Here is a 12,477-nt window from a genome sequence, read left to right as displayed (position 1 = left end):
CTCTGTCCTGCAAAGCCAGGGACATGCCGTCACCCATGTCACCTGATAGGCGTCTGTTTTTAGGAGGCTGGAGGTGGACAACCCACCTGTGTTTCCTAGCCCTGGCGAGGGCAGCACTTACCTGGCATCCGGAGTGACTATGGAGGACACTGACAGAAAGTTTCCTAGACCTAAAAGTCACTGAAGGGCATACCTGGGCCCTGGTTCCTCCACCATAAGTCTGCCTGTGGGCCCCAAATCCCCCACAGCCGGAGTTCATCTTCGTAGTCACCTGGCATCTCCCCTCCACCAGCCCCGCATGTGTGAGGCACAGCAAACTACTTTTTATGTGACACTGGGACCAAAATGCAACTTCCCTTATGGCTTCAGTACATTAGTCAGAATAAACAAAGTTCACTGCATTTGCACTTCTCATAAGGAAACCTACCTCTAGAATGAGGGCTTTTGCTTTTTTGCAAGCTATCAGGGAATTGAATCAAGCCTTAAGTCTATAGGCTCAGCAGCCCTGGAGACCCAGTGGATGAGGTCTACAAGGGAAGGATTTTCTCTCTCCAAAATATAAAAGCACACATCCAGGGGCACCTGGGTGGCTCAGTCATTGGGCATCTGCCTTCGGTTCAGGTCAGGATCCTAGGGTCCTGGGATCGAGCCCCACATCGGACTCCAGGCTTGGCAGGAAAACTGCTTCTCCCTCTCCCACTCCCCCTGCTTGTGTTCCCTCTCTCGCTGTGTTTCTCTCCGTCAAATACATAAATAAAATCTTAAAAAAACAAAAACAAAAGCACACGTCCATGCATGTATTTGCTGAAAGATGGTGTCCCACCAACAACTCCTGCATCTGAAGGTGCTTGCTAATGTGCATCCAATGAAGAAAGATTTCCCTTTCCTTGCTGTGTTCAGACTTTCAATGCATTCAATACAGGAAGCCTAATTATGTGCGTTTGATGAATGCCTGGGCCAGTCAACTCCATGGGTGCAGACTTGTAATCAATGGTGGCATCGAGACCAGGACATGCAGTTCACGGGGACTGAGTCCAGCCCCTTGGCAACACTGGTGATGGAAGAACAGAGGGAAGCCTTGGCCTGCCGCACCTGACAGACCCCAGAGAGCCCTGCCCAGGCCAACCAGCCCTGGGTCTCAATATGGACTTGCCTGAAGCCACATCAAGCAGGGGAAGAGCCATAGATCAGAAAATGGGGGACTACGTGAGGATTCCTCTCCTTGGCTTGCTCATCTGCAAAATGGGACCAAGGGAGGAGTCACCCACTCCGTTTATGGAGCCCCTGCACTGTTCTGCTGGCTGGGGAATCAGCAGTAAAGATGACAGGATCATCTCTAAGCCTACACTTCAGTGCTCTGTCCCCCAGGGACAACTGAGCAGCCCTACACTTTTGAAAGCTCTTCCAAAATGATCTGTGACCAGAGGGATGATATCATTTTTCAGACCAGGACACTTTTGCACAAGAGAAAACATTGCTGTTACTAATAACCCCAGAAGAGTGGGCATGTACAGGGGCTGTCTCAACCAAACCCAATGTCCATCTGCTTGTTTTTAGGATGTTAGAAAGCCCTCCACAGGCCTTAAAAGCCCTCCACTCCTTTTCTGCCTGACTTATGATATGTGCAAAAGTTTTAATCCCACAGTCTGAAGTGAGGCTTACAAAGCAAATACCCCAGGGAAAGGTAGGAAATGGATCTCAATTCAAGCTGCTGCATCACATTGTGATTGGCAGGGTTCAGGGTCACAGGATGGGAAAGGGGAGGGGGGAGACCAGAGGGAGAAATGCTGCACAGAGTTGAACCCAGGTCTGTTGACAAATCCAGGTCAGCACCCTGCACCCATCCATGTGCCCATGTGTGCAAGGAGGCCCCTCTTACCTCCCAAAGGGTTTCGCTCTCAAATTCAGAGCAGCGTGGCCGGCGATCAAGCATGAGGAACTGGGGTCAGTCCCTCCTTCCAAACACACTGACATCTGAGCTCAGTGAGCGAGGCCTTGCTTCCCACCATCCTCAGGCCCCTGGTGCTCACAGCTCTTGGGGTGGCCTTTGGACCAGAGGCCCAACAGGAGAAGCTGAGAGGTCACTGGTAGCAGACAATGCTTCCCCAGCTGCCAGGTAAGCTTTGATCCCTATAAACTTTGAAAAATAGAAGTACACAGTGAAGAAATTAGTCACATTAATGTCATGAGCAGGTACTTGCGCTATGCATTGACTGAGATTGAGCAGCGTCTAACAACACTCTTTCTTAGGACTAAGAACTACCTAGCCACCCAGACTCTGTCCTGTTGGCTATGCTATGGGCATCCTCAGTGAGACAGAGCCCAAGGAATTGAAGTAAAGTAAAAGAGCCTTTCAAGTGACCTCCAGAATCCTCTGGCTCGGGAAAGGAAACAAAGACTGTAATAAGAGATGAGGAAGGACACAGTATCATACTTAAAGGGTCTATCCAACAAGAAGATCTAACAATTGTAAATATCTATGCCCCTAACATGGGAGCAGCCAATTATATAAGCCAATTAATAACAAAAGCAAAGAAACACATTGACAACAATACAATAATGGTGGGGGACTTTAACACCCCCCTCACTGAAATGGACAGATCATCTAAGCAAAAGATCAACAAGGAAATAAAGACTTTAAATGACACACTGGACCCAATGGACTTCACAGACATATTCAGAACATTCCATCCCAAAGCAACGGAATACACATTCTTCTCTAGTGCCCATGGAACATTCTCCAGAATAGATCACATCCTAGGTCACAAATGAGGTCTCAACCAATACCAAAAGATTGGGATTACTCCCTGCATATTTTCAGACCACAATGCTTTGAAACTAGAACTCAATCACAAGAGGAAAGGCAGAAAGAACTCAAATACATGGAGGCTAAAGAACATCCTACTAAAGAATGAATGGGTCAACCAGGAAATTAAAGAAGAATTAAAAAAATTCATGGAAACCAATGAAAATGAAAACACAACTGTTCACAATCTTTGGAATGCAGCAAAGGCAGTCCTGAGAGGAAAGTATATAGCAATACAAGCCTTTCTCAAGAAACAAGAAAGGTCTCAAATACACAACCTAACCCTACTCCTAAAGGAGCTGGAGAAAAAACAGCACATAAAGCCTAAACCCAGCAGGAGAAGAGAAATAATAAAGGTCAGAGCAGAAATCAATGAACTAGAAACCAAAAGAACAGTAGAACAGATCAAAGAAACTAGGAGCTGATTCTTTGAAAGGATGAACAAGATTGATAAACCCCTGGCCAGACTTATCAAAAAGAAAAGAGAAATGACCCAAATCAACAAAATCATGAATGAAAGAGGAGAGATCACCACCAACACCAAAGAAATACAAATAATTATAAGAACAAATTATGAGCAACTATATGCCAGCAAATTAGATAACCTGGAAGAAACGGATGCATTCCTGGAGATGTATCAACTACCAAAATTGAACCAGGAAGACATAGAAAACCTCAACAGACCTATAACCACTAAGGAAATTGAAGCAGTCATCAAAAATCTCCCAACAAACAAAAGCCCAGAGCCAGATGGCTTCCCAGGGGAATCCTATCAGACATTTAAAAAAGAATTAATACCTATTCTCCTGAAACTGTTCCAAGAAATAAAAATGGAAGGAAAACTTCCAAACTCGTTTTATGAGGCCCCAATTACCTTGATCCCAAAACCAGAATGACAAAGTAATTCTCCATCAAAAGGGAGAATTACAGACCAATATCCTTGATGAACATGGATGCCAAAATTCTCACCAAAATACTAGCCAATAGGATCCAACAGTACATTAAAAAGATTATTCACCATGACCAAGTGGGATTTATCCCTGGGCTGCAAGGTTGGTTCAACATCCGCAAATCAATCAACGTGATACAATACATTAACAAAAGAAAGAACAAGAATCATATGATCCTCTCAATAGTTGCAGAAAAAGCATTTGACAAAGTACAGCATCCTTTCATGATCAAAACTCTTCAGAGTATAGATATAGAGGGTACATACCTCAATATCATAAAAGCCATCTATGAAAAACCTACCACGAATATCATTCTCAATGGGGATAAACTGAGAGCTTTCCCCCTAAGGTCAGGAACACGGCAGGGATGTCCACTATCACCACTGCTATTCAACATAGTATTAGAAGTCCTAGCTACAGCAATCAGACAACAAAAAGAAATCAAAGGCATCCAAATCAGCAAAGAGGAAGTCAAACTCTCACTCTTTGCAGACGATATGATACTGTATGTGGAAAACCCAAAAGACTCCACCCTAAAACTGCTAGAACTCATACAGGAATTCAGTAAAGCAGCAGGATATAAAATCAATGCACAGAAATCAGGGGCATTCCTATACACCAACAACAAGACAGAAGAGAGAGAAATTAAGGAGTCGATCACATTTACAATTGCACCCAAAACCGTAAGATACCTAGGAATAAATCTAACCAAAGAGGCAAAGGATCTGTATTCACAAAAGTATAAAATACTCACGAATGAAATTGAGGAAGACACAAAGAAATGGAAAAATGTTCCATGCTCATGGATTGGAAGAACAAATATTGTGAAGATGTCAATGCTACCTAGAGCAATCTATACATTCAATGCAATCCCCATCAAAATACCGTCCACTTTTTTCAAAGATATGGAACAAATAATCCTAAAATTTATACGGAACCAGAAGAGATCCCGAATAGCCAGAGGAATGTTGAAAAAGAAAAGCAAAGCTGGCGGCATCACAATTCCGGACTTCCGTCTCTATTGCAAAGCTGTCTTCATCAAGACAGTATGGTACTGGCACAAAAACAGACACATAGATCAATGGAACAGAATCGAGAGCCCAGAAATGGACCCTCAACTCTATGGTCTACGAATCTTTGACAAAGCAGGAAAGAATGTCCAATGGAAAAAAGACAGTCTCTTCAACAAATGGTGTTGGGAAAATTGGACAGCCACATGCAGAACAATGAAACTGGACCATTTCCTCACACCACACACAAAAATAGACTCCAAATGGTTGAGAGACCTAAACATGAGACAGGAGTCCATCAAAATCCTAAAGGAGAACACAGGCAGCAACCTCTTCGACCTCAGCCGCAGCAACTTCTTCCTAGAAACATTGCCGAAGGCAAGGGAAGCAAGGGCAAAAATGAACTATTGGGATTTCATCAAGATAAAAAGCTTTTGCACAGCAAAAGAAACAGTCCACAAAACCAAAAGACAACCGACAGAATGGGAGAACATATTTGCAAATGACATATCAGATAAAGGGCTAGTATCCAAAATCTATAAAGAACTTATCAAACTCAACACCCAAAGAACAAATAATCCAATCAAGAAATGGGCAGAAGACATGAACAGACATTTTTCCAAAGAAGACATCCAAATGGCCAACAGACACATGAAAAAGTGCTCAACATCGCTCGGCATCAGGGAAATCCAAATCAGAACCTCCATGAGATACCACGTCACACCAATCAGAATGGCTAAAATTAACAAGTCAGGAAAGGACACATGTTGGCGGGGATGTGGAGAAAGGGGAACCCTCCTACACTGTTGGTGGGAATGCAAGCTGGTGCAACCCCTCTGGAAAACAGTATGGAGGTTCCTCAAAAAGTTGAAAATAGAGCTACCATACGATCCAGCAATTGCACTACTGGGTATTTACCCCAAAGATACAAATGTAGGGATCCGAAGGGGTACGTGCACCCCAATATTTATAGCAGCAATGTCCACAATAGCCAAACTGTGGAAAGAGCCAAGATGTCCATTGACAGATGAATGGATAAGGAAGAAGTGGTATATATACAAATGGAATATTATGCAGCCATAAAAAGGAATGAGATCTTGCCATTTGCAATGACGTGGATGGAACTGGAGGGTGTTATGCTGAGTGAAATAAGTCAATCAGAGAAAGACATGTATCATATGACCTCACTGATATGAGGAATTCTTAATCTCAGGAAACAAACTGAGGGTTGCTGGAGTGGTTGGGGGTGGGAGGGATGAGGTGGCTGGGTAATAGACTTTGGGGAGGGTATGTGCTATGGTGAGCGCTGTGAATTGTGCAAGACTGTTGAATCACAGATCTGTACCTCTGAAACAAATAATGTAGTATATGTTAAGAAAAAAAAGAAGAAGAAGATAGCAGGAGGGGAAGAATGAACGGGGTAAATCGGAGGGGGAGATGAACCATGAGAGATGATGGACTCTGAAAAACAAACTGAGGGTTCTAGAGGGGAGGGGGATGGGGGGATGGGTTAGCCTGGTGATGGGTATTAAAGAGGGCACATTCTGCGTGGAGCACTGGGTATTATGCACAAACAATGAATCATGGAACACTACATCAAAAACTAATGAAGTAATCTATGGTGATTAACATAACAATAAAAAATTTAAAGAAAAAATAAAAAATAAATAAATAAACATGTGGCAAACAACAGGGAAAAACAAAAACAAAAAAACCTGCAGCCTCTTACATCTTGTTTCAAAATGGCTAATTCCTGCTGCAGCCGGCCTGACCTAAGAAAGGCAATTTTACAACACACTCTGGCTGGAAATTGATGTGCAGATTGATCAAGGAACATCATTTCTTGAATTAAGCTTTGTGGAAATAAAAGTGGCTTGTCAAAGCCCAACTTACTACAAATTCCAGAGAAGTTACAGACACTAAGTGATAGATTCATCTTGGGGCTCCAGGCAGATCTTAGGAAAAAGGGGATTTTCTTGGGCAGGCTTCTTCCCAGCAAACACAAGCTCATAGGTTCTCGGGGAAGGCTGTTAGGGTCCTGAGAGAGGAACTGACCCTGGAGAAAGGGATGACTACCCTGCTTTCACAGACACCGGACGACACGGGCTGGGGAGAGCGGGAGCCTCACCTCCCCACAGGATCACCCCAGCTCCATCTCTAGAGAAGCTTCCCTCAAGGGCAGCCCTGGACCTCTCACAAGCAGACAGAGTCATGTCTCAGGCGGTGCCCATTGCCCCAACCAACCAACGCCATCAATGTGGCCAATCAGCTTAGAGTGTCCTCAGGAAGTACAGGGTCCATCTGGGGAGCCACACAGGGGGAAGCAAGGCAGCCAAGTTGGCTTGGGAGCAGGGGGGCTTCCTGGAGAGGAACATGTCTCAGATAGGATTCCTGCAAATGCTGCCATCCAGTGGAGGGTAGGGGCAATGCAGTGAGGCCACCCAAAGGCACATGGTGGCTGGCAGGTTGGCGGTGGGGGGGGTGGGCATCAAGGATGCTGTTTGGGGTTTAGAAGTCTAGGGGCCATTTGTGGAGGAATCAACCTACAGAGGGGACAGGCAGCAGAGGACCTGGGCCCTAGGCAGGCTCATGGTCCTTCACTGGGTACTCCTCCATCCAATGCCTGCTTATCCTCAGGTCACTCAGCAGGTGGAACAGTGCAAGCCTCTGCACGTGCAAGCCTCTGCACCTCCCAGCCAATGAGCATCAGTCTGCTGCCTGTAACATGCTGTTACCTGTTGGGTGGCTTACTCCAAGTGGTCTCTCTGTCTATTTGGACAGTGGTCTGAGACCACTCCAAGTGGTCTCAACTTTCTATTTTCCTCGGGGAATGCTTGTATTTGAGGCAGATAGCACAATTGCTTAAAAAATCAGCAAACATAAGATGAATTTCATGGTTAAAATACAATCTAGGTGTTAAGCACAAGTTTTGCCAAGGTAAAAGATTAGCCCTCCAGGTTATTCCTGCTAAAACCAATGACATCCATTTATCATTCTCAGGAACCTGCCATTTTGTCAGGGCATGGTAGGGTAGCCCATCTCTGCTCCATGCAGTGTCAGCCAGAGAAACTCAGTATGGGGGAAGAGATTACTTTTGAGGTGTTGCACTCACCATCCTCTGGGAGCCCAGGCAGGGCTGAGGGGCCTCAGCTCTCTTCAGGGTGCTGGTGCTTGGGCTTCCTCACAGCGTGGCAGCTGGGATCCACAAGCAAATGTCCAGGGAGGAATGCATGCCAATTGTATGATTTATCCTTAACTCATCATGTTCCTTCCTCCAGAGTCTATTAGTTGCAGCTGTCACAAAAGCCTTCAGAGACCAAAGGAAAGGGATATATATTCAACCTCCTGATGGGGATGTACAAGATTCTAGAATAGTGTATGTGGTAAAAGATATCACTGTGGCCATGTGTGGAAAATACAACCTGCCACATGAGCATCGATAGAGTGTACAAAGTTCTATCCACCAATGGAGCCATTCTAAAGACCCCAGTAATCCTCCGCACCTCATTATCATTCATATCTGTCCTCCCCACCATCCCCATTCATGGTACCCTGTGATACAGTGAGCTCGTGATGCAAGCAGGAGGAAGTGCTGCAGACCCATTGCCACCCCACTTGAATGGCCAGCCCAGCAGAGGCCCCTGCAAACACAGATGGCAGAAGTCTTAGGCTTTGGGAAATCCAGATCATTTAATGCTGCTACACCCCACCAGGGGACCAGATGGAAAAAGCCTGAGAGGCATTCAGTTGGAAAGAAGCCCCTGGGAAGTTTGTCATGGTATAATTGGGAGGAAATCCCAGTTTTAAAAAAAAAGTAAGGAAAGAGGATTCAGTAACCAATATCAAGGAGGTCTTGTGAACTTCATTTTCATAGAAAGTTTGAAAGTTAAGCCCATCTCTGACCAGCAGGGTGGCAAAGGAAACCAAGTCCTCAGTAGAAGGCCAGTGTTTGGTCACAGCACAAAAGAGGCAGGAGCATCTTATGAAAAGCTGGTGATGTAACAAAGCATGTTCACAATGTCACAGGGGCTCCCTAGGACTTGGAGATGTTTTAGGCTAGAATGAGGAGAGGCTTTATTTCATCTTAAAAAAAAATATATATATATATATATATACACACGCATGCACTTAATGTATATACATACGTATGCACTCACATACACACACACACGCACACTCGTGTATACACATACGTACGCGCGTGCGCACACATGCATGCTCATGTATACACATACGTATGTGCACACACACAGATACACACACATATATTTAAATATATATATACATTATTTTTTCAGAGCAGTTTTAGGTTCACAGCAAAACTGAGCAGAAGGTACAGGCATTTCCCATCTCTGTCCCCACAAATATATAGCCTCCCCATCATCAACATTATGCATCAAAATAGAATATTTGTTACAACTGATGAACTTACATTGAAACGTCATTATCATTATCATCCAAAGTCCATAGTTTACATTAGGGTTCACTCTTGGTGTTATACATTCTATGGGTTTGGACAAATGTATAATGATATGTATCAATCATTATAGTATCATACGAGTAGTTTCACTGCCCTATAAATCCCCTGTGTTCTGCCTATTCATTCCCATGCTTCTCCCTAACCCCTGGCAGTTTTACTGTCTCTACAGTTTCTCCCTTCCTGAAATGTCATATAGCTGGAATCATCAAGTATGTCACATTTTCAGACTGGCTTTTTTTTACTTACTTACATTTAAGTTTCCTCCATGTCTTTTTGTGGCTTAATAGATCATATATTTTTAGCATCTAATAGTATTCCATTGTCTGGATGGACCACAATTTATTTATCCTTTCACCTCCTGAAGGACATCTCGGTTGCTTCCAAGTTTTAGCAATTATGAAGAAAGCTGCTATAAACATCTGTGTGCAGATTTTTCTGTAGACATGTTTTCAGCTCCTTTTGGGTAGATAACAAGTAGTGTGATTACTGGATCTTATGAGTAAAAGTATATTTAGTTTTGTAAGAAACTGCTAAACTGTTTTCCAAAGTAGCTGTTAGCATTTTGTATTCCCTCCAGCAGTGAATGTGGGTTCCTGTTGCTCCACATTATCACCAGAATTTGGTGGTGTCAGTTTTCCGGGTTTTGGCCATTCTAATGTGTGTGTCTTGGTACCATTATTTTAACTTGCATTCCCCTGCTGACATATCACGTGGAGCGTCTTCTCATATGCTATTTGCTATCTGTCTACCTTCTTTGGTGAGGTGTCTGTTAAGGTCTGGCTCATTTTCTAACCAGGTTTTTTTGTTTTCCTGCTGTTGAGTTTTAAGAGGTCTTTGTATATTTTGGACAACAGATCTTTATCAGATGTGTCTTTTGTAAATATTTTCTTCCAGTCCATGGCTCATCTTCTCATTCTCTTGACAGTGTCTCTCACAGAACAGAAATCTTTAATTTTATCATTAATTTAATTTTATCAAGTCTCTTTCATTGATCATGGCTTTTGGTGTTGTATCTTAAATGTCATCATCAAATCCAAAGTCATCTAGATTTTCTCCTGTGTTATTTTCAAGGAGTCTTATAATTTCACACTTTATGTTTAGGTTTGTGATCCTTTGAGTTAATTTTCAGAAGGGTGTAAGCTGTGTTTAAATTCTCTTTTTTGTTGTTTTTTGTTTGTTTGCTTGTGAATGTCCAGTTGTTCTAGCACCATTTGTCAAACACACTACCTTTGTTCCATTGTATTTCTTTAACTATTTTGTGAAAGATCAATTGACTGTATATGTGGGCCTGTTTCTGGGTGCTCTATTCTGTTGTGTTTTTTTTTTTTAAGCTCTATTCTGTTCCTTTGATCTCTTTGTCTATTTTTCACCAATACCATACATCTTGATTACTGTAGCTTTATAGTAATTCTTGAAGGTAAGTAGTGTCTGTCCTCTAGCTTTGTTCTTCCCACAGAAGCTATTAAACTGTCATCTGAGGAAGGGACCAAAGCTGGCAGAATTGTGAGACAGTGATGTGAAGTGGCCCCAAGATTCCAGCTGTACCCCAAGTAAGGAAAGCCAAGCAGTGTGTTTGCTCAGGGCTTTCTGATATTCAAACCCTCCTGCTCATATGTGTAACTCACACACCAGCCTGCAAAGTGGAGAGGACAGACTGTGTCATCTTCATTTTATGACAAAGGAATGGAGACTAGCACAGGGAAATTGGGCCCAGAGTCACAGCAAGTGACAGCAAGTCAATAACAAAGTCATAAATGGAAGTCTGGAGCAAGTACTATGACTCTTCTGCCTCTGGGAATCAGGACCCCTCATCCCTGCCCTGTTCCCAAAAGTCCCTGGGAGCAAATCTCATTGGTCATGCTAGAATTCTCCACCTCTCTGCTCCTCCATGATGGGCATCTATAACCTTCCATGTAAATGACCATCTGCTGGTGCTGCAGAGCCAGGATCAACATAATGAGTGTTTAGCCTATGGTGTCACCCTGAAGGATACCATGCATGAACACAGCCTCACTTCTGTGATATTCCTGCCCAAAATGCACAACCTGGTCCTGGTAGGAAGCAACACCAGACAAAGATTCCTAATCTGTAATCTTCAGAAATGTCAAGGTCATGAGAGTCAGCAAAGACTGAAGAACTACTCCGGATTGAAGGACACATGACAACAGAATGCAACATGTTGATTCTGAACCGGATCCTTTTGCTCTAAAGGACATTACTGGGACAAGTGGAAAAATTTAAATGGGGCCTGAGGACTAGAAGTTATTAATGTGTCCGTGATAATTCCCTGATATTGATGATAGTTGTTTTGTGGTTACAGAGGAGAATGTCCTTATTTGTAGGACTTACACAATTACACACTAAGCTTTGGGAATGGTGGATCATCATACAGACAATTTAATCTTAAAGGATTTGGGAGGGAAGGTCTTTCTTTGTACTATTCTTGCAATTTTTGTTTAACTTTGCGATTGTTTCAAAACTAAAGTGTTTTATTGTTGATGATGTAAGTATAGTCAAAGAGAGAAACCCCGATTTCTCCAGTGGGAATGTGAGTCGTGCCCCTGTCTATCCCAGGACACTGAGGCATTACCGATGGAAGTGGCAAAGAACCAGGCACAAACTCAAGGCTTGCTTTATGCATCCATCAGCACGCTGACCATGCTCACCCAACCTTCACCCGTCTAAACAGAGGAGGGAATGGACGGGAACTACAGGCCGTGAGAGATCTGTCCTGACTTTGGGAACCTGCCTCCTTCCTGCACCTCTGGGCTGGGAAGCTTTGCAGTGGCTGAATCTAGGTGGGCTCCCAGGTGCGAAGAAACACTTTCCCACAACCAGGATGGGGGCGGGGGGGGGGGGAGGCGCCTCTCCCTGCAATTCCAGTGAGGTTCCAGGAACTTCCTATTGGCTCACGGCTGAACCAATCCCTGTGGCTGGGCGGGGGGAAGGAGAGGGGTGAAGACATCTGATTGGGCAGGCTGGGTCGCGTGCAGCGGGATCAACCTATCCCAGCCCAGGTGGGCCAAGCCCTGGACCCGAAGGAAACTTACTGGGAGAGCAAAAGAGACAGGTGTGCGGGAGTTGGGGGTCTTCAAGCCAGCCTAGCCCCAGGTCATTTCTGTCCCGGACACCCCAGAGCACAAGCGGGGAATATGGATGGACCCTCTGCCTTTTGCCACCTTCTGCCCCACCCCCCGCCCTTACTCACAGTGACCTTTGCTTGGGGCAGAG

General features: G+C 44.2%; 1 long non-coding RNA gene across 1 annotated transcript; it reads right to left on the bottom strand.

Moving 5' to 3' along the window:
- Positions 1-919: 919 nt before the first annotated feature.
- On the bottom strand, positions 920-8,043 carry LOC113936972. The gene is made up of 3 exons (XR_003524434.1): positions 7,879-8,043; positions 1,880-2,137; positions 920-1,051 (listed from the first exon to the last, which is right to left on the bottom strand). It is a non-coding gene; the product is annotated as an uncharacterized LOC113936972 (long non-coding RNA).
- Positions 8,044-12,477: the final 4,434 nt, after the last annotated feature.

The sequence above is a fragment of the Zalophus californianus genome, chromosome 8 (assembly GCF_009762305.2).
Source record: "Zalophus californianus isolate mZalCal1 chromosome 8, mZalCal1.pri.v2, whole genome shotgun sequence".
NCBI classification, from domain to species: domain Eukaryota; kingdom Metazoa; phylum Chordata; class Mammalia; order Carnivora; family Otariidae; genus Zalophus; species Zalophus californianus.
Note: the sequence above shows the minus strand (reverse complement) of the source record. Positions and strands in the feature narration are given on the sequence as shown.